General features: G+C 34.5%; 1 protein-coding gene across 2 annotated transcripts in view; it reads left to right on the top strand.

Moving 5' to 3' along the window:
- LOC118740722 (alpha-tocopherol transfer protein-like) overlaps nucleotides 1-23,805 on the top strand; it is a 61,798-nt gene that overhangs the window by 24,605 nt on the left and 13,388 nt on the right. The window contains exon 1 of one of the 2 annotated variants that reach the window (XM_036472371.1): nucleotides 6,832-7,055. The exons of the other annotated variant lie outside the window; for it this stretch is intronic. The gene's annotated coding sequence lies outside the window, so the exon portion shown is untranslated. Of the gene's footprint in view, nucleotides 1-6,831; nucleotides 7,056-23,805 lie in introns of those variants that run through there. 2 annotated transcript variants of the gene reach the window in all.

Here is a 23,805-nt window from a genome sequence, read left to right as displayed (position 1 = left end):
CTTGTGATGAACTTGTGCAATATGCACATTAGGGTGGTCCTTAAAAAAAATCAAAGGAACGATTTTTCCAGTCTAAGCCCCTCAATCGATAATACCAAGGTCATAGATATCACATATAAATTTTGGTGCCGATTGGGTACTGTTATGGCGTGTCGCAAAGGGGGCAAATTTCAGATTCCTCTATGAAGATTAAAAAAATTCAATTTTTTTTTTCATCAAATACCCAAAATCGATACTACTATGTATAGTCGAAGATATCACATATACATTTTGGTAACGATTGGAATCGATTATGGCGTGTCGCATAGGGGGCAGATGCCATATTTCTCTATGGAGACTCAAAAAATTTAAACTAATTTTTTTTGGAGTCGTGACTAAAATATATATGTGATATCTCCGACTGCATTAGTATCGATTTTGGGTATAAAATGAAAAAAAAAATATAATTTTTGAGTTTTCATAGGGTAATCTGAACTTTACACCCTGTGCGACACACCTTAACCGTCTCCAGTTGGAACTAAAATTTATGTGAAATATCTTCGACTGTTGTAGCATCGACGTGGGGGGTTGAGGTTTAGGAAATCTGATGTTAAAATGTGCTTTCTAAATTTAAGGACCACCCTAATGTACATACAAACAATTATTGATAATTTCGCCCACGAAAAGTGGCTGACACACATACTCCTATAAGTAGTAGGTACATTTAAGATTGTAGCGCTATAAAATTATGAAAAGAAAATGAGTACATTTAAAACTTCTAATCGCGCTACTTCGTTCGGCTGCTTATCAGTAAACGACACTGAGTGCACTTAAATGACATACATACATACACACATTTGAAATATATATAACGCCGATAGTGACTGACTGGATGCATGTGAATGTCACAGAATTGGAGCAATGATCATTGCATTGCAGTGACGAGACGATAAAGAACAAATAAAAATCCTGTACACGCGATTGCGGTAAAAAAAAATTAATAAACAGGGTTACATGATAAATAAATTATTTAGTATATTCGCGCGAAATTAAATTGCATAATTGAAGAGTCTTTGTGTGCAGCTTGGAGTGCGCCGAAATCGTCAATTAAGTATGAAGCCGCACTGACAATGCTCAATCAGCTGGTTTCGGAAAGGTTTCAGTTGTACACAAAGTATCGTCGATAGGACCTTAATTATATACAATGGTAATTGGTCCTGGAGTATTCAAAGTAGTGTAATGCCCTGGCTGAAAACAAGGTAGTGGAAGGAAATGAGGAAGCAGATCAGTTAGCCAGCAGGAGTGCCGCCTCGACCCTGATAGGATCTGAGCTCTTTCCAGCGGTAGGAAGTACTCAGAAAAGAAAACACCAAACTGAGGAAACTGAACCGGCGAAAGACCGTGAGTCAAGAGTATAAGATATACAGGCTACTAAATAAACCTCGCCAAGGAGAGGCTAAGAATTATTACAGGTATTTTGACGCGTCATTGTAGGCTAAGAGACTACTTGCATAAGCTAGATATCTGGTCAAGTCTGTAGGACTGCCTCAAAGAGAATTTCTGGGAGAACACGCCACATCTTTTTGCAATGTCATCGTTTAGAATGATATCACTTCTGTCTAGAAAATGGGTATCGAATTTACAGTCGAAATCAATTTCGCAGCTTTGGATCTCCACCGCTACTCAGTGCAGAATCGAATCATGCCCCTGGCATATTGCTCCCGCAGCCGTAGCCTCTATTCTTTTCCAATTATTTCAGCAGGAGTAAACGTCATTGAAGGCCTTTTCGCTCTGCAGTATTCCTTTTCCAGGAAAGTTTATAGCCGAGAATAACCCGCAAGAGCTTTGCCTCTTTTGACAGTTTCAAGTTTGCGCCAATGAGGGATGAAATTCAAAAGATGTCTATCTTATACCGCTTCGGGAACAGGACGAGTTCAGTTTTGGAAGGATTAACCCTATGCCGTTCCTTTCTGCCACCTTAACAGAACGTTGATGGCAAATTTTAGTACCTCACTGACCGTCGAGATAAACTTCTCTACGACCAGAATGACTGAGTCATCTGCATAGCAACCATGGATGAGTGGATAGAAGCCAAACGCTTGTTTAATACTCCCAATAACTTCGTGCAAGGCTGTTTCAGCAGAGTACCTTTAAGATAAGCATGTTGAGCCTCGCAGAAGTTTTTGAAAGGAAGGCAGCGCGTGAAGTGTAGACTTAAAAGTCTATCCTTCATCTTGAAGAGAAGAGAGACTAACGGTTTGACATTCATGTGGCCCGTCCTCCCTGCTTTAGGAATCAAGATCACTGTTACCATTCTCCGTGCGTTTGATATATACATATGTAGCCTAGGAGGAGACTAGACCTATTAATAATAATAAGCCAGGGAGTTATTGTGTCGATCGTTCGTTGTAGCTGGTATGATTCCATTCGGACCAGGAGATTTATAGGGCTGGAAAGGATCTAATAAAAGAAAATACATTATACTTAGTGACGATGTCGTCGAATGGACTGATTTGCCTTTAAGTATTATAATACTCTGCCATGAGATTGGCTGTCTTTCCAATATTTCCACAAGCAAGAAAGTGGAAGTTCTTTCCTCGTTCTTGTGTTTCAGTGTGCTCTGCTCCTGGTTTTTCCAGGAAGCTTGGAGGAATAGGATTCCGTGCTACAACTACGTTAAGTTCTTCGCCTTTTTTTTAGCTCTTTCTATGTCACATTGAACTTGCTGGAACAAACTGGAAACTAGGGAAGAGAATGTTAGTATGTACCTCCAGGAAACAGAAAAAGATGATGACGTACGCTACGGTGAAAAGATCCTTCAATTCGGATCCCATGGGTGGACAACGAAAGCAAGAGCGTCAACAACCACATTGGAAAGACAAAGTGTAGAAGGATCTAATTATATTTCGACGGCTGAGGGGAAGATCAACCTACCTCGGCAGCCGCTTCCAAAACGTCCTATCTCAGAAAAATTTTCAAGAACGTCCTATTTCGGAATTCGATTCAAAAACGCCTTATCTCAAACTTTAAAAGCGCCTTATGTCAAAATATTTTCAGGTGGGATAGGGCGTTCTGCAACCAAAATCTGATGTAGGCTGTTCTTGAGCCCTTTTCTGAGATAGGGCACTCAGAAAAAAAAAATTCCTTGATGCAAGGAAAAAAGTATATTATTCTAAGGAAATATTACCTTGAAATGGCTCCAATGACATGGCTGCCTTAATATGAGTAAACGATTTGACGCAGTTTAAGGAAACACACAATTCCTTAATTTTTAGGAAAAATTTACTTGCCACCCGTGAAAGGAATAAGTATGTCATCGCGCTCAAACAGTGGCAATGGCCGACAGAGCAAAGCTCTGGAGTGCTAGTCGAGAGATGCAAGGTTCGAATCCCAGAGCAGGAAATTTTTTTTATTTTATATTTTTTTTTTTATTTTTTTTTTTGTAATTTTTTAATTGTTTAAAAAAAATCTAATTTATTTTTCATGTTATTTGAGTATTTAGGGGTTTTTCCATATATGAAATTAATTTTATAATTTGTAATTTATATTTAAATTTAAATAATTGACTTACCTTACTCTAACCATCTCCAACCGGATTCGAACCTGCAATCTCAGAATCTAAAGCAGTAGTCTTCACGCGACGCCACAGCCGAAATTTGCCAGGAAAGCAATTAACTTTGTCTTAACAGCACTGACAAAATTCAAAATTATTTAAGGAAATTATTACTTATATTAAAGAAATTATTACTTATATTGAGTAAATTTACTTCTTCTAATTAATGACGCCCTATTTTTAAATTAAGGAAAAATTTCTGAAATTGAGTAAATTTTTCGTAATATTAAGGAAAAAAAGTAACTCGAAAATGAGGATACTGTTTTGTTTGATTTAAGGAAATGCTTTTTTCTGAGTGTATGTATGTATGGGTAGTTTCCAAACAAAGTGTACATGGCAAGTATTATTTATAATTTTTTAAGATGGGTAAATTTACCCTCTGAAATCGTTTACTGACGTGAAAATTTGTGCAGAATACGAAACTGCTTTCAGTGTCTTAAAAAATTAATTTTTGAAGTGAAACTTCTTTAGCGGCGGTTGGCTGGTTGGGAGTAAATTGGCAAATTCAGTGGAAATTGCACACGGAAATGGTTGGGGCTGGAACAAGTGCCTCTTGAATGTATGCATATGGTATTACTTTAACAAAAACTTGCTAATAAAAAGTTAAAGAATAACACTTAGAAAAAATCAATACAAGAAAGAAAGTAACGGAGAGTACGTACATACGTAGATAGAGAAAAGGATAAAGGCAAGGTAAAAATTAAAATAAAAACAAAGATGCGTAAAGATAAAGGCAAAAATGAAGATCAAGGTAAATTTACTTATATAAGGGCAAAGGTGAAGGGGAATATGTAGATGAAGAAAATGATAAACTTAAAAGTAAAAACAAAGACAAATATAAAGAAAAAGACGAGGATGAGGGTACAGATGAAAGTAAAGATGAAGATAAAGGAAGAAGGATTAAAACAAAGGTAATTATAAAGAAAAGATACAGAAATCTGGGAACTATTTCGGGATTTTAGAGATTTTCGTGTGTCTCGGGACTTAACCGATATAATAATCGATATTTTTTATCAATTTTGTTACCGGACTTTTTTCGATATCGTTATCGATTTTGACATCGATATTTTCGGAACTTATCGATGTAATAATTGATTTTATCATCGATATTCTTATAGGTTTTTTATCGATTTTGTAATCGATATTTTTTATTGATGTTGTTATCGATTTTGTTGTCAATATTGTTATAGATATTGCTATCAATATTTTTATCGATAATTTTATCGATTTTGTTATTGCATATTTATCGATTTTGTTGTCGATATTTTTATCGATTTTGTTATCGATACTTTTTATCGATTTTGTTATCGATATTTTTATTGAATTTGTTTTCGATAATTTTATCGAATTTGTAATCGATATTTTGTATCGATTTTGTTATCGACATTTTTATCGAATCTGTTATCGATTTTGTTATCGACGTTTTTCATGGTTTCATGTCATGGTTTTTCTTGGGAGGTAGGCATTTCGTTTAACCTTTCTTCGCAACAATTTCCCATATATGCCATTTGAACACTTTTGGAGAAATAAGCTATTTAAATAAAAAATCATTTTTCCGCTAGAAGTGACATTCTGGAAATATTTAAAATTTTTTGTTTTTTTTTTTCTAAGAGTCTTATTTCACGAAAATATAAAAACAAGGAAATCATTGAAACTTCTTAAGCAATAAACAGACATTGGTAATTACCTTATTTTTAGTGTTTTTTGCATATATTATTTAGCCGTACTTACCAATGATACATTCCCTTAAAAAACACAAAATAATTACTTTTAGTGTCTTCTTGCGCGTCAACTAGTTTTAATATCACGGCAAAATTACAAAATGTGACATTCTGGAAAATCCGAAGGGGTAGTATTATAATAGAAAGCCTTACGCTTATGTTGATAAAATTTTCCAGGCAAAAATAGAATAAAACAATAAAAGTTAAGGTGGCCATTCACAAGTAGTTACGCCTTTTTTCATTGTTTCTTTGTTTAAATTTTTTTTTATGTTGATTATCGAATAACCTCAGCGGGGACAAATATTTTTATATGGAGTAGGTAAAATATGTCAAAGAAATACCGTTCGTTAAAAAAAAACAAAACGGCTTAAAATAATAAAAAAAATTGTTGGTAGCTTATAATTTATTTGGGTCATAATGGTGTTCTTGATTTTTCCTATTTTACTACCATAAAAAAATGTAAAAAGGGGGGGGCGGGGAAATACACTTCTTTTGGAAATGACCCACATATGAGCAAAATATGAAAAATGCGTACACAATTTGTTGCGTATTTCAAGGGGACATAGTTGTTTTTATTTTCTGTGTTTTTTGACCGGCGAATGCAAAGGGATTTGGAGTTTTTACTAAGGGGTCTCAGTCTTTCATCTTGAGTTGGAATCATTCCGCCCCAAAAAATGGTGTTGCACTGTGTTTTTGTTTTTTTTAATTCCGCACCCCCATACGAAATTTGCCACTATGCAACGTTAAATTCATTTCTTAAAAGTTATTTGAAAAATTGTTTATAGTTAACTTGAAGAGTCATAGAGTGACTACTCTGTGTGGTCTACAATTGATGTGCATTGTTTGCATTGCAATGGAAATCAATGCATTGATTAGACTTAGAGACAAGAACTCCAACTTTACTCGGATACATATGCAGTGAGCACATGGAAAAAGTTGGTGTGGAGTTCTGCTCTTAAGGGCATGATTTAGCGATATAATTTGCCATAATCTCGCTAAGCGATAATAGATTGTATTTACGGTTAATAACAATCAATAGCAGTGCCATAGGCTGAATTAGTACCCAAAGGGTAATCAGATATCGTACCGGTTTAAAATAAAGCACAAATATTGCACACATTTGCACTAAAGCGTAGTTTGCTGTAAACGCATAAAGTAAGTTGTGGCGAATGACAAGCACGATTGCACACAAAGCGTGAGTTTTAAGTGCTTTAAGTTTAGCCTAAAAGCTTTTGTGTTCAACACACTTTGCTAAGGGGAAATAGTGTTTAGGAGAAAAGCACTAAAGCGATTTCATTTTGGATACATTCATTGCAACGTGTGCTTTTGCGACGTTTGCAGCTCAAGCTTGTGGATAACTTAAGCTTGAAGAGCAAATGCGCGAAAGCGCTTACCTCGAGAGTACTAGAGTGAGTGATCGAGCTGAGCTTAACTATGACGCGCGCACGCTCAGCCACTCCGAGCGCTTAACTGAAATATTTAGTTGGAGCAATAGGCATTGAAGCTGTCTGGGGAGAGTGCAATGACGCCACAAAAAGCCACAGCACGGAGCATTTCGCCAACAGCAAGCCCGCATCCGCGCCAGCACCGCATTCTATACTCGTAGGGTACCACACCAGCGATTTTCAGCCATTAATTGAGTTTTTGCCAGCGGTCAAATATCAGTTACTTGCGCTCTACAGACGCGTATACAACGAACCGATTGATTTGACGGTAGTGCGCACCAACCAACAACTGGATAGGTAGACAACTTTAAATACCAAATTAAAAACGTAGAGATTAGTGGAAAATCTAGACAAGTAAATATATATTTGGCATAGGCTAAGCAACTAAGATTAGCGAGGCCGATCGAGGCGATTATACGTAAAACTATTTGACGGTTAAATTGACAGGAGATAGAGTTTAGTTGCCGGTGCAAATTGGCAAATGAATGGTGTTAGCAGCGCTTATTAGCTAAATAAATACTCTTTGTTATTTGATTTCTATGTATTTTTGTAAGTGAGACATATTCGAAAAGAAAGCGACAATATTTTTTTTTTCTTTTAAACGAATTCACTTTTTACACTTACACGTGGTTTGATTAATTAAGTGCAAAGAGTCGTGCGTAAAAGTGAAAACAACTCAAGCCAAAGAAAAAGCAGAATTTACTAAGCGAAGCCAAAGGCAAAGGACAGCAAGCAAAGCAAAAAAGCAAAATTATTAAATTATCGGTAAGTTAAGTGATTGCCAAATGATAAATTGAAGAAATTTACTTAACTAATACATATTTATTTATGTATGTATTTATGTACCCGCAAACCGTAAAAAATACTTTCGAAGCTGACAAATTTGATGTAAAAATACGAAGCATCATTAATGTTAGTAACGAGCACAAAGTTCGCCGTTGTAAAACACAAGTAAAACCAAAAGCCGCATGCGCAACAGCTGTGGCAGCAAAGTAGGCAGAAACAAAGGAGAAAAAAATATCAAAATACAAATTCAATTATTATAGTTAACAACAGCAACCACTGGAGGTAATAAGCTTACCTACAATAACAACAACAATAATAACAACAGCCATGACGAAATATTTTTGAAGTTTTGGCTTGTATGAATGGCAAATGTGAGACACTAAAAAAAAATAACAAATAACATAAAATTATTTCTTCTTTTTTCAAATACTTACTCGCATTCATTTAAAATTTTACAATCTGCATATTTTTCCATATTCCGTCAATTCTACTTTGTATGTGATTAGGGGTACTCACCAAATTAAGCAAGTGACCTGACATACATAGTTGTCAAAAGTCGTTGCAAGCAGACTTCTACTAGCGAACTTCGTCCCGCCAAAAACTATTTTCACCAACAATTCACGTTCACGACATTTCCAGTGGCATATATATCTGCTATGATTATGGTTTGCTGGTCGCCAGAAGGCATATTTCCACTGCCGTAACGCCAGCTATCGTTATGCATGGAGTTCTTTCAACTTATAGACCTATCGATATTTATTGATTTACTCAAATTTCTCGTTTTATCGAATCGAAGTTTTTGCAATTTTCAAAATATATCGAGTTATCGAAATCTTTCAAGGTTATATAAGTTTATCGAGTTATCACTACTTATCGAATTTGACTGTGTTACCGAAGGGTAAGGAATTATCGAAATTTGTCGGTAGCTGTCGAAAAATACGCAGCTATAAAAGTTAACCGCTTTATCGAAATTTATAGAAGTATCCAAAATTTTTTGAGTTATCGATTTATATCGAGATATATAAATATCCAAATTTATCGAGCACAATTATTGAAAAATATCAAAGTTGTCGGATTTTAGTGGTTTTGAAATTCATTGAATTATCGATATGTATTAAATTATCGAAATTTATCGACAAACTGGAATGTATCGGGCCAATGCCAAGACCTGCCAAAGTCCTCCAAAGACCTTAAAAGTTAGAAGAACCTCTCCAAGGGTCTTAAAAAACTAGAAAAACGGAAAAAATTTTGTAATTCTCCCACTTAATTTGAAAAAAAAAAATTGTAGAAGATTTTGGTATCATAAAAGTTGCCTGGTTCGATTTTTTCTAGCACGCGGTTGAGAGATGTTTCTGGGCTGCGATGGTAGCTAGAACCTTCTCGTCTGTTAGCTGAATGCTTTGAGGAATGTAACCTCGATAGCTCTCAAAAATACCTTTCAAACGATTTATTACATCAGGAAACCGGATCATAAGAAAAATAAAGGTTATAAAAAACTCCATTTTGGCACATGGCAAGTGTTTAACCCAAAGTAAGCTTGCTAGCTAGGAGGGAGTAATTACAAACGTTTTTCCTTCGTATAGGGACCGATCTGATCTAATGTATATGCGTATATACATTTGTATATATGGCCATTTGTATGTAACTGCATACGATATCAGTTTATCGACTCGTTGACTGTGAGAAGATGACTCAGAGCACCACGCAGAGTCAAATTGGGATTTTTCGATTTTCTGCTGCGCTGCTTATTTCTTCAGTAAATACTTGTAACTTTTTGTTACACGTTTTACTTCCACTCTACTTCTGTTGTTATCGATATATGAGAGATTAATAATAAATACGCCCTATTTTTAGGTTTCACAACCAAAGAAGCCTAAAGAAAAAAATGCGCGGTACAACTTCTTCAAAAATAAGTTTTAGAATACTCTCAAATGTTTGACGAAAAATACCCCACCTGGACATCACACAGTTGAATTTATCCAAATTTTTGTACACAGCTAGAAATTTTGATTTACATGGCTTTTATTATATTACACCGTAGCATTGGATCTTTTTTTGTACCCACCAGGGATGGAAATTTTGTGGAGTAACATCGATATATCGATTTTTAGATGCATCGGAGAAATGCACATCGACGCTAAACAAACGTCGCCAAAAAACGTCGATATAGTTAGCGATGGTTTACGATGTTTCACAATTTGTTAAGTTGTAATAACATTTAAACGAAAATTTTAAACTTTTCAATTCCAAGTGATGCAGCCTAAGGGTCGGATCCACAATGCTTAGTTAAACGATTGTTAACTTAACGACCAACAAGAGTTTAACTTTGAATTTATATTCAAAGTCACATACTAGTTAACAATGGAAATTCATATCGCCTGAAAATATACAAATTCTAAAAATCATTACTTCTCTTTCAAATTTGAAATTTGTTCCACAAAAAAAATTGTATTTCACAAGAGTTTAACTATGGGGGCATGCTGGCTTAAAGTTTTGTTAACTGAGCGATGTGAACATAAAAATAATTGTTAAACTTTTGTCAGTGGTTAACTACGCACTGAATTTAGCCCTAAAAGCAATTCAATTAGAGAAATACTTGCATATGAATGTATATCTCTGTATTTAATTAGCCTACGTTTACCCTTCCTATAAATAGAATAAAATTAATAATTTTTAAAATAAATTAAATATTTTATATTGTTGAAAAACTGTTTCAAAAAAATAACTAATAATCGTACTGTTAATTTTTTTTTTTTTAATGGAGATACTGCGAAATGCGATTACTGCTGAGGTCTACAGCAAGAAGTCTGATGAGAAGATGTGGTGATCTCCGAAATAGCAGCTATAGCGTCTACCGCTTAGACTTTGTTGGCTTTTAAATTTTTCCTAACAAACAAATCGTTGTAAAAAACTCAATAGCATCGCTTAAAGTAATAATTTTGTATCACTTTTTAAGAGTGCCAATTAAAAAAAAATTAGGACAGTAATTATATAAAATGCCAATTTCTTCATTTAAGTCATTAATAATTTGATAGTTGATTGATTACCTGCTGTATATGTATTAATGCAAATATGTAATTGCAATACTGAAAATGCAAAAATCTACTTTGTTGATATACCCAAGTTTATTAGCAAAGATGACTTTGTATTTTTGATTAAAATAGATGCTGTGAAGGCATAAGGTCGTTAACTAACCTACCATCAGTTTGAATTTGTAAAAGATATGTTTGTGTATACATTACAATAAATGTGTATGTGTTAGTGTTAACGCAAACATAGATACATTTGCACATTTGTATACATTGCATGAAGATACAAAAAAAATTGTGCCTATCAGCATTAGCAACTTTGTGCCTGTTAAACTTGTCTGCCATTTAATATTAAGCTTTTGCAAATTTTTTTTTTTGGTTGGCCATAGATTCATGCTGGTAGTGATACTGGTATTTATTGCTACAGCCACTGCTGGTTGGCCTTGAGTACAGTGTTGTGTTGCCAAAATCAGCAAAGAACTGTATAACTAAAAGTTGTAAGATTGAATGGAATAATTTAGACACGCACGTTTGTCAGCGCAAAACAAGTTTACAATATAAATTTATTGTTTTTTTTTTATTATTTTTATTGTATTGTGCAAAGTAGGTCAAAACGCGAACAATCCAAAAATGTTCAACAGCAAAAAGTCTGCGTTATTGGTAAAAAAAATAAATGTGATTTCCACTTCAGTACAGATTTGACTTTTTTAAGTATATTTATGTAGGTAAGCTGAAAATGATAGCCGTTTTAGATTAAATTAGATTATTATTTAGTGGAGGGAACAGGTTCCCTACTTACCGCAGTAATCTATTGTAACAAACCTATATTTGGTTACAGGTCTTCTTTGATGCACGTATGGAAAAGGGACCTTGCGATTTCACTTACTTGAATGCTATTTATGTACGTCATGTGCCTCTTAGTACTACGATGGCACTATGAAACAACGTCTGGGCCTAGCTTCACAGTTGCACATATTTATTCTACTTTTCGGTTTCTTGTTCCACATTCGGCAACCTGCACTGGTAGGAGTGAAGAACTTACAAGTTTTGGAAGAGTTTCATTACTCCATAATAAATAACCAATAAGGAGGTCTGCAACCATTCTTAGCTAGTGGCTAATGAGTTGGTGGAGTGTTTAAATATCTGCCTAGAGCACATTCTGGTAGGTCCAAATGGAATAATTTTATCCAGGTCCGGGCTCAATGAGAACTTGTTGATTTAGAATAATTTCCAGATATTTTTTCTACTTAGCTCAAAATACGCCATAATCCGTGCCGACTTAAAGCTAAACTTTTGGTTAAGAAATTGATTAGAGTTACCGTATTAGTTATGCCGGAAAGACGTAGCTCGTGAATAGCAGGAGGTACAAAGTGCCTCATGCCCAACATGCCCCCAATAGGGGGTATTTCACTTGTTCTTTTTGACCAAGTCAAGTTTTTAGGCGTGATCCTGAACGGGAAGTTATCGTGGAGGCTAAATATTGGGGAGCGAGTAAAAAATTGATACCATGCCGGGCCTATCTCTCAACCGCCTCAGAATACTACCAGATCAAGCCGATTTGGGTCCCACGATACAACAATATCACTGGAAATAGCAGGCCTGATGAATTGGCTAGGCTGGGCACACTCGAGGCAATCACATTGAACAGAGGGGGCATAGGGATCTCGTTGGCAGCCTGCGACCTGCTCTTGCATAGATGGACTCACAGTCGGCTCAGCGAGCGCTGGGTGAAAACCTCCGACAAGCAAAGTTGCAAGATCCTTCTGGGCGGTTGTTGGCCGCAGCCGATCAAGGGAGATTCTGCAGCTGCATAAGCGCCTGCTATCGATTCTGACAGGTTTACTGACAAGGCATTATGCTTTAGCAATCCACGCGGTGCGACTTAATATCGTCACGGATTCCTGCTGTCGCAGCTGCTGGAAATTATCTCAGCACTTCGCTCTCAGCTGTACCGAATTCGCTAGAATAAGGTTTAAACACCTCGGTGCGCATTTCATTAACACTCCTGAAAAGCTCTTCGGAGTGAAGCACTTCTCTTAGTTTAACATAGTGAACCTATTGTTACCATTCAAAGCATTCATGTAATGTGGTAATACAATGGGCAATTTAATTAGTGTCTTAATGGGTCCCTCGGGGTCTGCCACAAAACCTAACCTAACCCAACCTAACCTACCATATCAGTTTTGCATATATTGATCATCTCCGTAGAATTCAATCTTCTCCATTGCTTCCACTTTCTCGTTTATGTTCTTTCGATCTTTTGCTATAATAGCAAAGCATCGAGACTAGATTCCATAGTTTTGGCCCTTTTCGTTGGCGCTTCACGACGTACACCTTTCCATACGACTCGATGTCAAAATCTAGAATTTTTGGCTTCCTTCAAAGACTTCTCATTATCCCCTCTGATCGGTAAGGTGGCTAGACGGATATCGGTACGTCGACCTTGGTGAGTGTCTTTTAAGCGACATGCTCTGATGAAGCCCCTTCGCAGGTATGTTGCTGGCTATGTGTCGATACACGTCATTCTCAACAACCTTACCACAAGAGGGTACAGGACCTTTGATGTTTGCGCGGCAAGCGCTTGTTGTGGACTTTCGTCGGGCACTTTTCTGTCATAGCACAGCTCGGTGGAACTATAATACATAATTGGAGTATAGTTCGCAGTGGCAGGGACCTGCTGTCATCAGGAAAGGCTTAGTAGCTCCGAAGGTCACCTTGTATCCGAAGTAATCCGTTCAAGTTAGGCTTAGTAAAAGGGCCCCGCCTGGCTGATTCTCGAAAAGGTTGTATGACACCTTGTTGTGGCGCTGAAAGTAGAAGAGGAAGGGGTTTGGCCAGGGACTTTTGGTGACATAGATTTGTAAGGAAGCTTAGTTTACGAAAGAAGAAAATGTCTCTTATAAATTGTATCCATCAATGGACAAACTAAAAAGGAAGATTTACTGCGTTTGAGCTCTTTTATCGCACATACATAGGTAACATTTTTCAGACTTGAGGGCTATTGTGGCGCTATGCAGTGAAAGCAGTACAAGTTCCTAGCCATTCACTGAGAAACAGTAGCCAATTAGAATTTGCAAACGCCCTCAAATCGCTTAATCCTCTGACCTGAAAAGCTCTCAACCATTTCAGTTTGTACCTCAAATTTTGATGAAAACATTATTTAAGTATTACCTGAAACCGGATTTAAAATGTGATAGCATCATGTTTAAGTGAAGAGCAGTTAATCAACAATGTGATTGAACCCATCCTCTTTATTCAACGTTTATAAATAAAAAATTTAATTAAAAATATTTACAGCTACGAAAGCAAACTAAAGCTTGAAAGCTGCGGCTGTCATTCAAACATCAAAAAAGAGAATTGCACTGAAATTCGTGTCTCACAACTTACTTAATACAAACAAATAGCGATAATTGACTGAATTGCAATCAGATACGAAATGTACAAAGTTGAGGCACACAGAAGGTTGCCGCAAAGTAGCTTATTTAAATGCAAACCAAAAAAATAAATAAAATATAATAAAATAAAAAACATAAAAAACTGCAGATATATATACATATATAGTAAATATAACTTCTCTAAAAAATATAGCAAGTTCAGCGAGATTGCAATGCTGTCAGCCATTCCACTACTTTTACTATGTATTTATTTATTATTTTTTTGCGGCCGGTCTTTGTGGGGTTATCAAGTGCACGCAAAGTGTTATGAAAAAGTTAATTAAGCAACTTTTGCAGCAAAAAAAATAAAAATAAATACATACCTAGCTAGATAGTATATGTATGTATATTGCATAATTGCACTTACTTACTCGCGTTTGTGCATTTTGTAGTTTAGCCAATTGAAATGGAGCTTACCTTGAGATGTGAACCATCAGTTAGCGCGAGTGCAGCGGGAAATTATAGTAATTTTCGGTGGTGATTAAGTTTTCGTAATTTGCAATGACCACATATGTACATATGTGTATATGTATGTGTATATGCGTGTGTTTGTAGAGTCAGCATGTGGTAATATGAATTTATTTTTGAGGTAAATAGCAAATCAATATTTCAACCAGTGAAGCAATTAAGAATGTAGGCACTATAAAGCAGTTTTAATGGAACTAGTTTGGGAAACATTCCGAAGGATGTGACAAAGTATTTGCGCACTTTGAACAATTTAATTTTTATTAAGTCAACTCTACATAATGCAAATTGGAGTTGGTTTCAAAGCATTCAAAAAGAAAATATACAAATTTTATTTTGCTTAATCCAACCGTGCCCTAATTAGCGCATAAGTTTCAGCGTATTTCCTAGAGGGTATCGTGCGCAAATGCATCATAAAAAAGTGTAAAGCCCGACTTAGTGCCGAAGCGTTTGAAGAGTCACGTTCCTTTGTGTAAATCACTACTCATTCAAGTGCTTAAATTTTGTGAGTAATTAAGATGTTAAGTTGATAGGTTAGGTTAGCTTAGGTAGGTTAGCCACTGCATAGCATAAGGACTAGGACCATATTACACAGCTAATCTCCGAAAACCATATAGTACCCTATTATGAAAGCGGCTCTCAGATACGGCTGAAAGTCAATACCCAGGAGACTAATTCGACTAAGGGCAGGACACTCACAAAGGATGTGTTCCACTGTCTTATCTTTCGAACCACCAAACAATGTTTTGTTAATGCACCAACGAGGAGTCTAGTGTCCTTCCTCTGTTCTGTTAGTACAGAAATCAGTAGATTAGCGTCCTTCCACTTAAGAGATAGAAGGAATTTTATAAATTTGCTGCAAATCATGGCGTTCTGCATGCCTTCCACGATATGTCCTGTGAGCAGGCCAATGGCCAGTGATCGCCTCTATTGAGAGTGAGAATTTCTCTCGATTTTCTTTTATTCCATTTCGGTCACGTAAGCTTCGTTGAATTGCAGGTTTTAGTGTGCCAACATCTGGTGCCCGCTCCTCAAGAAAGTGTTCCCTTAGTAAGAGCTTGCAGGAAGCGAGTGCCATACCTGTCCGCTTACAGATAGCTGTATTCCTAATCGTTCCGAGTAAACGCCTCCTCCTACTCTGTTTTATAGTTTGAAGCCGTCCGTTTAGAATCTCATGGCATCTTCAGATTCTGGACTCTTTCGATCCATGATTCTCCGCTAGGTATAGCTATGCTATAACCTTTAGTAAAAGTGAGCATTGGTACACAGTAGTCCGTTGTGCGCGGTAGTTCTGGTTGATAAGAATTGTAGTGTGACCCAGTGTTGCCGCTTTGTGAGTAATTCCTCAAAACGTGAGGAATTTCGGGTGCGCTTGAGTATTTTTTGAGGATTTTTATTTAGAGGAATTTTTGAGGAATTTTCTCTAGATATATTTGCAGATAACAAAAGCCACCATATTTTAAAGAAGAGAATTGTTAAATCGCTCTGCAAATTTTTGAACAAAAAGCTTTCCGAAGTTTTATAAAGAGCGAAATACACTATGCAAGTGGCCTGTCAAACATTCTTCAAACCTACTTTTCCCAATTCGCCATACACCATGCAAACATGACTCGTTCAAGCAAAGAATTTTAGTTTTCTTCCGGTTCACAGTGTAAAAGGGTTTGGGTTTCTTCGATTTTTCTCTCTTGCGTCCTCATTCGGTAAAAATTCCGTTGCGAATGAGGCGATTTTATCATACACAACGTAAGCGGTTTGATCAAACCTCAACATGGCGACCAGAAAATCAAACAATTTTAATTATTGTTCACATTTCCCTCAAACGGCTTGTCAAACTTTCAAACACCGTCACACACAACATAAATAGCTTTGAAGAAAGAGATATTTCGCTTGGTTTGTCAAGCCCCTTGTGTGGTGTTTTTCGCTCTTAAGCACATCTGCATTTGCTACTAAATATTCAAAATGTTATCGATAATTTTTTTCCTTCCATCGTTATATTTTCAGCTTATGTATTTTGAACTTACAAAATCTCGGTAACGAATGGAGAGAACACGCACGGTTCGATCATAAGGATATTCATATTGATTCTTCATTAGATCCAGAAAATTATAGGAAAAAAGGTTTTGAATTAAAAGATTCTTCAGGTTCATATAAGTTTCCTAATAAAAAAAAAATTATATCTGCATTGATAATATAACCCTTTTCTAATGCTTCAGTAGAACGTATATTTAGTGGTTTAAAAATGTGTAGGACTGACTTGAGGACCAAATTGAGCACTGATATAGTTGCAGCAATATTATATACAAACCAAGGCATAAAAAGCAACGGTGACACTTTGTTTGAGCCGCAAGAACAAATATACCAATTGAATTGGAGAATGTAATTCATGTTTATACTAAGTACCTGTAAATAACTACACCGGCGGCCGCAAAAAAATTTAGAAAAAAGGTTTTTTCTTAACAGCGGTCGCCCCTCGGCAGGCAATGGCAAACCTCCGAGTGTATTTCTGCCATGAAAAACAGCTTCTCATTAAAATACAATCGCCGTTCGGAGTCGGCGTAAAACTGTAGGTCCCTCCGCTTTGTGTGTGACAACATCAACGTGCACGCCACAAATCGGAGGAGAAGCTCGGCCAAACACTAACATATGTGTAAGCGCCAATCTATTATTATTATTATTATTATTATTACCTGTAAATAGTATGCAGTACAAAATAAGTACTCATATCTGTAAAAAAATTTTTGAGTTATTTGTTCGAATTTTGAGGCCTTTTTATTTATTTTTTTTTTTATTTATTTTTTTTATTTTTTTATTTTTTTTTATTTTTTTTGAGGAATTTGGTAATTTTTTTGTGGCAACACTGGTGTGACCACATCGAGCCGCTTTCGACTTCTAAGCTCCTGTAGTCGAAGCATTTTGCCTTCCCATAACATTTACGGGTAGGATGTTTATAATCTAATTCATTGCCTTAGTAGGTGTTATGGCAGAGGGGGAGCTAAGTTTTGTGCTGTGTTTGCAGTCAATTTCTTGCAAACAACTCCGCTCCTGAAATGTAGAACAACTACCACAAAACTGAGTTAAGGATATACATACATTAGAATATACTATGGAGCGAAAACGTAAATTTTTTGATTTCGTAATTCTAATAGTACGGAAAAGTTGCCTAACATGATCATACTGACAGTGCCATGCAGTTTTTCCATACAAAATTTGTTCGAGATGAATGTTTTTTTATATGTGGAAAAATGTCTTATGGAATGTGTACACGGCGAAAAAGTCTCGCTAAATATTTCTCACGTAGACTACGTACTTGAGTCCCTAATAGAGCTCTATTGTGTGTTTACACGTCTCTAGCAAGATTTTTGTCTAAGTCTCGCATTTTTTCTCTACCGTGTATAGTTACTTAGCTTAATACCGTCGCTAAAAATTATTCCAAATCAACGGAAATTTTTAACAACTTGAGCTTACTTACACTCTATTGCAGTAGAATTTTATGCACTACAAAACCGCGAACTTCAATTCTTTCTAGAAAATCACTTAAAAGAAGTATAATAAATGAATCATAATTTGAGAGATTTTTCGAAATTTTAAGGCTCTTGGGGCGACCGTAAATATTTTACGATCGGAAAACAGTTTAACAACAAGTTCAATGTGTTCATATGACGCAATTTTTCCGCAATATTAGAATTTCGAAATCGAATAATTGATCTTTTTCTCTCCACCCTAACATACATACGTATTTACTTACGAAAAGCAATAAGTGTATTTGCTAAAATACACATGATACCTGCATTAATTTTATTTTTTTTGGGTTTTTGTATAACAATTAACTTCTAATCAAAATTCAGCCCTCATTGCATTTTTAAATACCTAAATTTATTTAGAGTAATTTTAAAAGAGAATGTTAGAAATTTCTCATATAAACTGTGCACAGGTTAAGCTATAAGTCAGCGTAATTAAATGTTTGTCAACACAAATAAAAATTTGATGACACTGTTTTTAATGGTAATTTAAAATTTTAAGACATTAAAAAAATAAATTTAACGAGTACACATATTTAATGGCTTAACTGCACTTGTTTTTGCTTGTACAATGTTTAATGTTGAAAATATTGAGTGAGCAATAAATGCTAGCTATAAATTTTTGATACACATGATTCCCACTGCTTTGGGAGTGCAAATATATATGTATATTAGACTGCATCACTCCCTATACAAAAAAAAAATCGGTACTATTTTTCCATTGGAATTATAAAATCTATTATATTTTAAGACGTCCACTAAAATATTTCGGAAAAATATTAAGGTTTAAGTGAGCTGGACCGATTTGAAAATACCTCCAAAAATGGAGTTTTTTAAAGATTTTTTTTGGAAAAATCCCCTCAAATGACAAAACGGTTTTAGCTTAAAATATTTGCTTAAAAATATTAAAAAAAAAAAACAAAAAAAAAATTTTAAACGGAATCGTAATGATGAGATTTTTGATGCAATTTTTTAACTTTTTTCAAAGATTGGTATAGGAAAAACTTGAATAACTGAACCTAAACACTTCCGATTTAGACTTAAGAGGTGTCATTGGAAAGGTATTTTCTCACCCTTTTTATTTCTTTGCTAATAAACTCATTGAAAGGATGGAAGAGAAAGGTAGGATGAACGAACGTCATTCAAAGTTGAATTAAGATGTGTTGGTATTCGAAAAAACAAGATGGGACACGAATGACGTGTTTTTGGCCAGAAATAAAAAAAGTGTGAAAATACCTTTCTACTGAGATTCCATAAGTCTAAATCAGAATAGTTTTGGCCCAGTTATTCAAGTTTTTCGTAAACCAATCTTTGAAAAAAGTAAAAAACAGCATCAAAAATCTCATTACGATTCCGTTGAAAAGATTTTCAAATATTTTTATGCAGATTTTTTAAGCTTAATCTAATTTGTCATCTGAGGGGACTTTTTCAAAAAGTTCTTTAAGACCCTATTTTTATTCATAAAAAACTTCATTTTTGGAGGTATTTTCAAATCGGTCCAGCTCGTTTAAATCTTAATATTTTTCCGAAATATTTTGGTGGACGTCTTAAAATATAATAGATTTTGTAATCCCGGCGGAAAAACCGCAACTTTTTTTGGTGATGCAGTCTAATGTATGTACATATATGTATATAGAATTGCATAGATAATAAATAAATTTTAAACTAAGTAATTGCATGTTTTGAATTTATTTCTATCTATAAATTTATGGAATTTTTAGTTAGTTAACACAAAAAAATCAATAAGAAAATGCTATATGTATGCAATAGTTTACCATTACTTTATAATTACATATTTTCACTTTTCTTTGTGTATCTGATGTCATGTCAGTATCTTTGTATGTTTTCATGTAAATAAATGTTCAATAAAATCGCTCGATTTATAGGTTTGCAGATTTCCTTATATCACATTTTTATGACAAGTCGTTAAATTTCAATCGAACTTTGATTTATAGTACCTAATTATTCGCATGCAACTTCGATTACAACCAAAAATTATTGTTTGCATGCCTGTTTTAAATGTTCTGCTATATGAAATAAAAGCTTGACATATAACTAAAGCTACATACGTACGTACAATTCTGTTGCAAAAGCACACAGTGTCCATTTTAAGATTCTCAGAATTCTCAAGTAAGTTTTATTAAAGTAGTAGAGTACGCGGTGATTTGCAAGGTTTTTAAAATAATTTTATATTTTTTTGTTATTTTCATTTTCTTTAAAATTTTAACTTTTTAATCTACACAAGCATGAATCACTTATGGAAGAAAATGCACACGACCATTTACAAAGAAAATTAAAAAAAAAATCTACGCCAGTTTTTTTGAATTGCGCTGGTAATATGAAAAAAACTCGCAAAAGCCGCCAGAAAGAAAAAATTAATAAAAAATCAACGAGATTTTGCAACCGCTTAAAACTTGCACTTTATTGCACTAAAATTTAATGGGTTACCAAACTGCCTACTCAAAAAAATTCTAAAAAATAAAATTTAAAAGTTGAAATTTTAATAAAATTTTGCTAAATTTTTCAGTTCTGTATAAAGTTTGAAATTTTGACTTATGTATGTGGGTAAGGTTACAGCATGAACCATATATTATTACGAAAAAATAACAAAAAAAAAATTTAACTTTAAAAACCTTGCAAATATTTAACAAAAATCAGCGTGTACTCATTTCGGCTCCCCACAGTGTATATCAGCTCAAAAAGCAGCTATAAATAAAAAAATGGCTGCTCAGCTTATTTTATTTGCAAAGCTTTGTTCTTTTATAAATATTTCTAACAAAAAAGTTATACCAAAATGAAAAATTGACAAAAGAAAAAAACGCAAGCAAAAGAAGAAATGCATATTTTTTATTGTCGCAAGCTAAGCGAAATTTCTTGTTAATCAGCGTTTTTAAATTCTCCAGCAAGGCCTTGACTTTACCCACAAAAACTTGTGAGTTAGTTCTGCGTCGTCAGCTTTTTGAACGGGTGTTGGTTGTTTTGCTACTGTAGTAACAGGTGGTCTTGGACTTCTTGGAAATTTTGGATGCACTTGAAATTTTTTGTTATTTTATAATTAACACCTGTTGGATGACATTGGCGCTTAATAACCTCATGGCTTCATGCGCTCAAGTGATGAAATTGGCTTTGAGATACGAACTGCTACGGTCATCACTTTTGGGCTGATTAATTGTTGCTACTACCTTGATGGAAGATTAAACATTGAAGATTTAACTTGGGTTAAGACCTAGAAAAAATTAGCTGCTTTTGAGGGTATTCAGAGAATAAAAAGCTCTCTAATGGTATCTGTAATTTTTTGAAGAGCATATAACCTTCGAAAAATTCCTAAATAAATAATATTTACTCACTTAAGTTTACATAAAATAAACTGCGACACTGTTAGCGAACTTTGTTCAAATAATTAACAAAAAAAAAAATGTAAAATTGAATTCGAGTTTCGATCAACTACTCAAGGTAAATATAAACATTTGTTGCGCATTTTTTTATACCTCCAATTTTATGGAAATTTCCAATAATGCTAACTATAAATATTTATTTATATTTACCATTTACATATAGTAATTTGCACCCTTTTTTGTGCTTTTTAGGCTATTGATTTGACGCATAAATATTATCTATACATTAAACAAATCTGCCCCTCCATTAACTTTGGTTATTATTTATGCTTTATTAACTTATTTACTGAGTTTTTTGCTTCTTCATGTTCCATGTTTATTTTTTATTTTTTACACTCAACGCGTCGCATTGCTTCATTAACCATTGCTGTTATTCTATAATATTTATTGCTGTTAACTTCGTTTAGCATTGCACATTAATTTGTTTTTAGCTTTTTGACTTTGACGCTTTTTTGTATGCGACCTTGACTTTTACCTTTAAATATTAAAAGTCACCAAACTCACAAAAATTGTAATGTACTTAGGTACTTAACAAAAAACCAAAACAGCAACAAAAAACGGCTACATACTTACCTATATGTACCTAAATACTACAACAAAAAGCACCAAAGTTGCTAATGATCAACGTGCACTGCCTAATGGCGTTAACTACTTGACATACATACATATGTACATATATGTACTACTTAACATTCGTTTGCATGTGTGTGCATTTGTTTGATATATCCATTGGCATGTATGCATGACTGCTCATAAATAGCACCACAAAATTGCGCTGTCGCGTCTGCAATGGATAATGGAAAATCAAAAAGTTATCAATTGAACTTAATTGTCGCGCAAAAGTGAATATTGGCGTCCACATTAGTGCCGCGGCGCGCTTGCGTTTAAGGCTATTTTCATAAACAAGTGCTTAACGCCTTAATAATAATAACAATAACTAGTGAACCTGCATGGCGTTAAAAACGTCAAAATTCAATTGAGATTCGTAAACAAGTGGCAGCCCCATTCAAAAACCGAAAAATGTATTCCAATTTATTTATCTAAACCCGCCCAGAAGTTTCAGAGTGAACCGCAAAGAAAAGTTCTAACATCTACAGGCCACGCCCTTCAATTTGACACCTCAAAAATAAAGTTAGATATAAACTACTTTTAGATAAGGTGAAAACCCTAAATAAACAAAAATATTTTCAAACCAATTTTTTTTAAATACTTGTGGATAGGTAAATAAATTCGACTTTTCGAACAGGTGGCAACCTCTTTGAAAATATTTTAACCCTCTCTGGTCTGACAATGTGTTGAATATTTCAATTAAGTGATGGAATTAGATTTTTAAACTCGTGGCAACACTACAGCGGCAACTCTCTTCAAACTCCTCGAAAATATTCTAAACGTTTTATTTTACAGAAATTTTTTAAAACAGATGGCATAATATTTTTAAACTACTACCTACTTAAGCCTCTTTATTATTACACCCATATGGCGATAGATATTTTAATTATTTAATTCGCTTAATTCAAATTGAATTTAATTTTTCAAACAGGTGGCAACCCCTTTAAATGTATTTTCAAACTAAACTATTTTTTAATCTCTTTGGTTTGACAGTGTGAAACATATTTTAATTAACTGATGGAATTTGAATATTTAAAGACGTGGCAACACTCCTAAATATAGTTCAAAAATAAAGCTTTCTCAAACCCAATTCGATTGATACTCATCTTTTACTAATTCACTTAACTTATTAAATAATTTGAATTTAACCTTTTAAACCGTTGGCAACCCTCTTAAGACTACTTGAAAATGTTCTAAATGTTTTTTTTGACAGCATTTTTTTAATTTTGTATAATTTTGAATTTTCAAACAGATGGAAACACTCTCCAAATAATTTAAACTACTACCTTAAACCTCTTTATTCCTGCACTCATATGGGGATACATATTTTAATTACTTAATTCGCCTAGCTCAATTGAATTTAATTTTTTAAAGAGGTGGCAACCCTTCTGCTTCTTACAATTTATGCAAATACCAGGGCATCTGTTATAGCCAATGCCTTACTACTCAAATAAAAAGTCATATAAATACATTAAACCAAAAAAATTCAAGTCACCTCAAAGTTCAGTGACTCTTTTATGCTACTAAAGAGGGGTGTCCAATAAATTTAACTTTATGAGCCACACGACGGCAATCTCAAAAGAAAAGAAAAAGAAAACAACAGCGATCTCGGAATAGCAAAAAAAAAACTATTTTGGTATTAAACTAACAACAAACCAATGATAAAAACTGAGTCAAAGCTTGCTATTATCATTTTGTATGATGTTTTGGTTGTAAGTCGAGCCACAATAATGTTGTTGTGAGCCAACTGAGCTACTGGATGCGCACCCCTGCTCTAAAACTCGTAAAACTGCAAGCACTTGCCACTTTCG

The sequence above is a fragment of the Rhagoletis pomonella genome, unplaced genomic scaffold (genome assembly GCF_013731165.1).
Source record: "Rhagoletis pomonella isolate Grant_MI unplaced genomic scaffold, Rhpom_1.0 Rhpom_scaffold_00006, whole genome shotgun sequence".
Classification (NCBI taxonomy): Eukaryota; Metazoa; Arthropoda; class Insecta; order Diptera; family Tephritidae; genus Rhagoletis; species Rhagoletis pomonella.
This window is presented reverse-complemented; position numbering and strand designations above follow the sequence as displayed.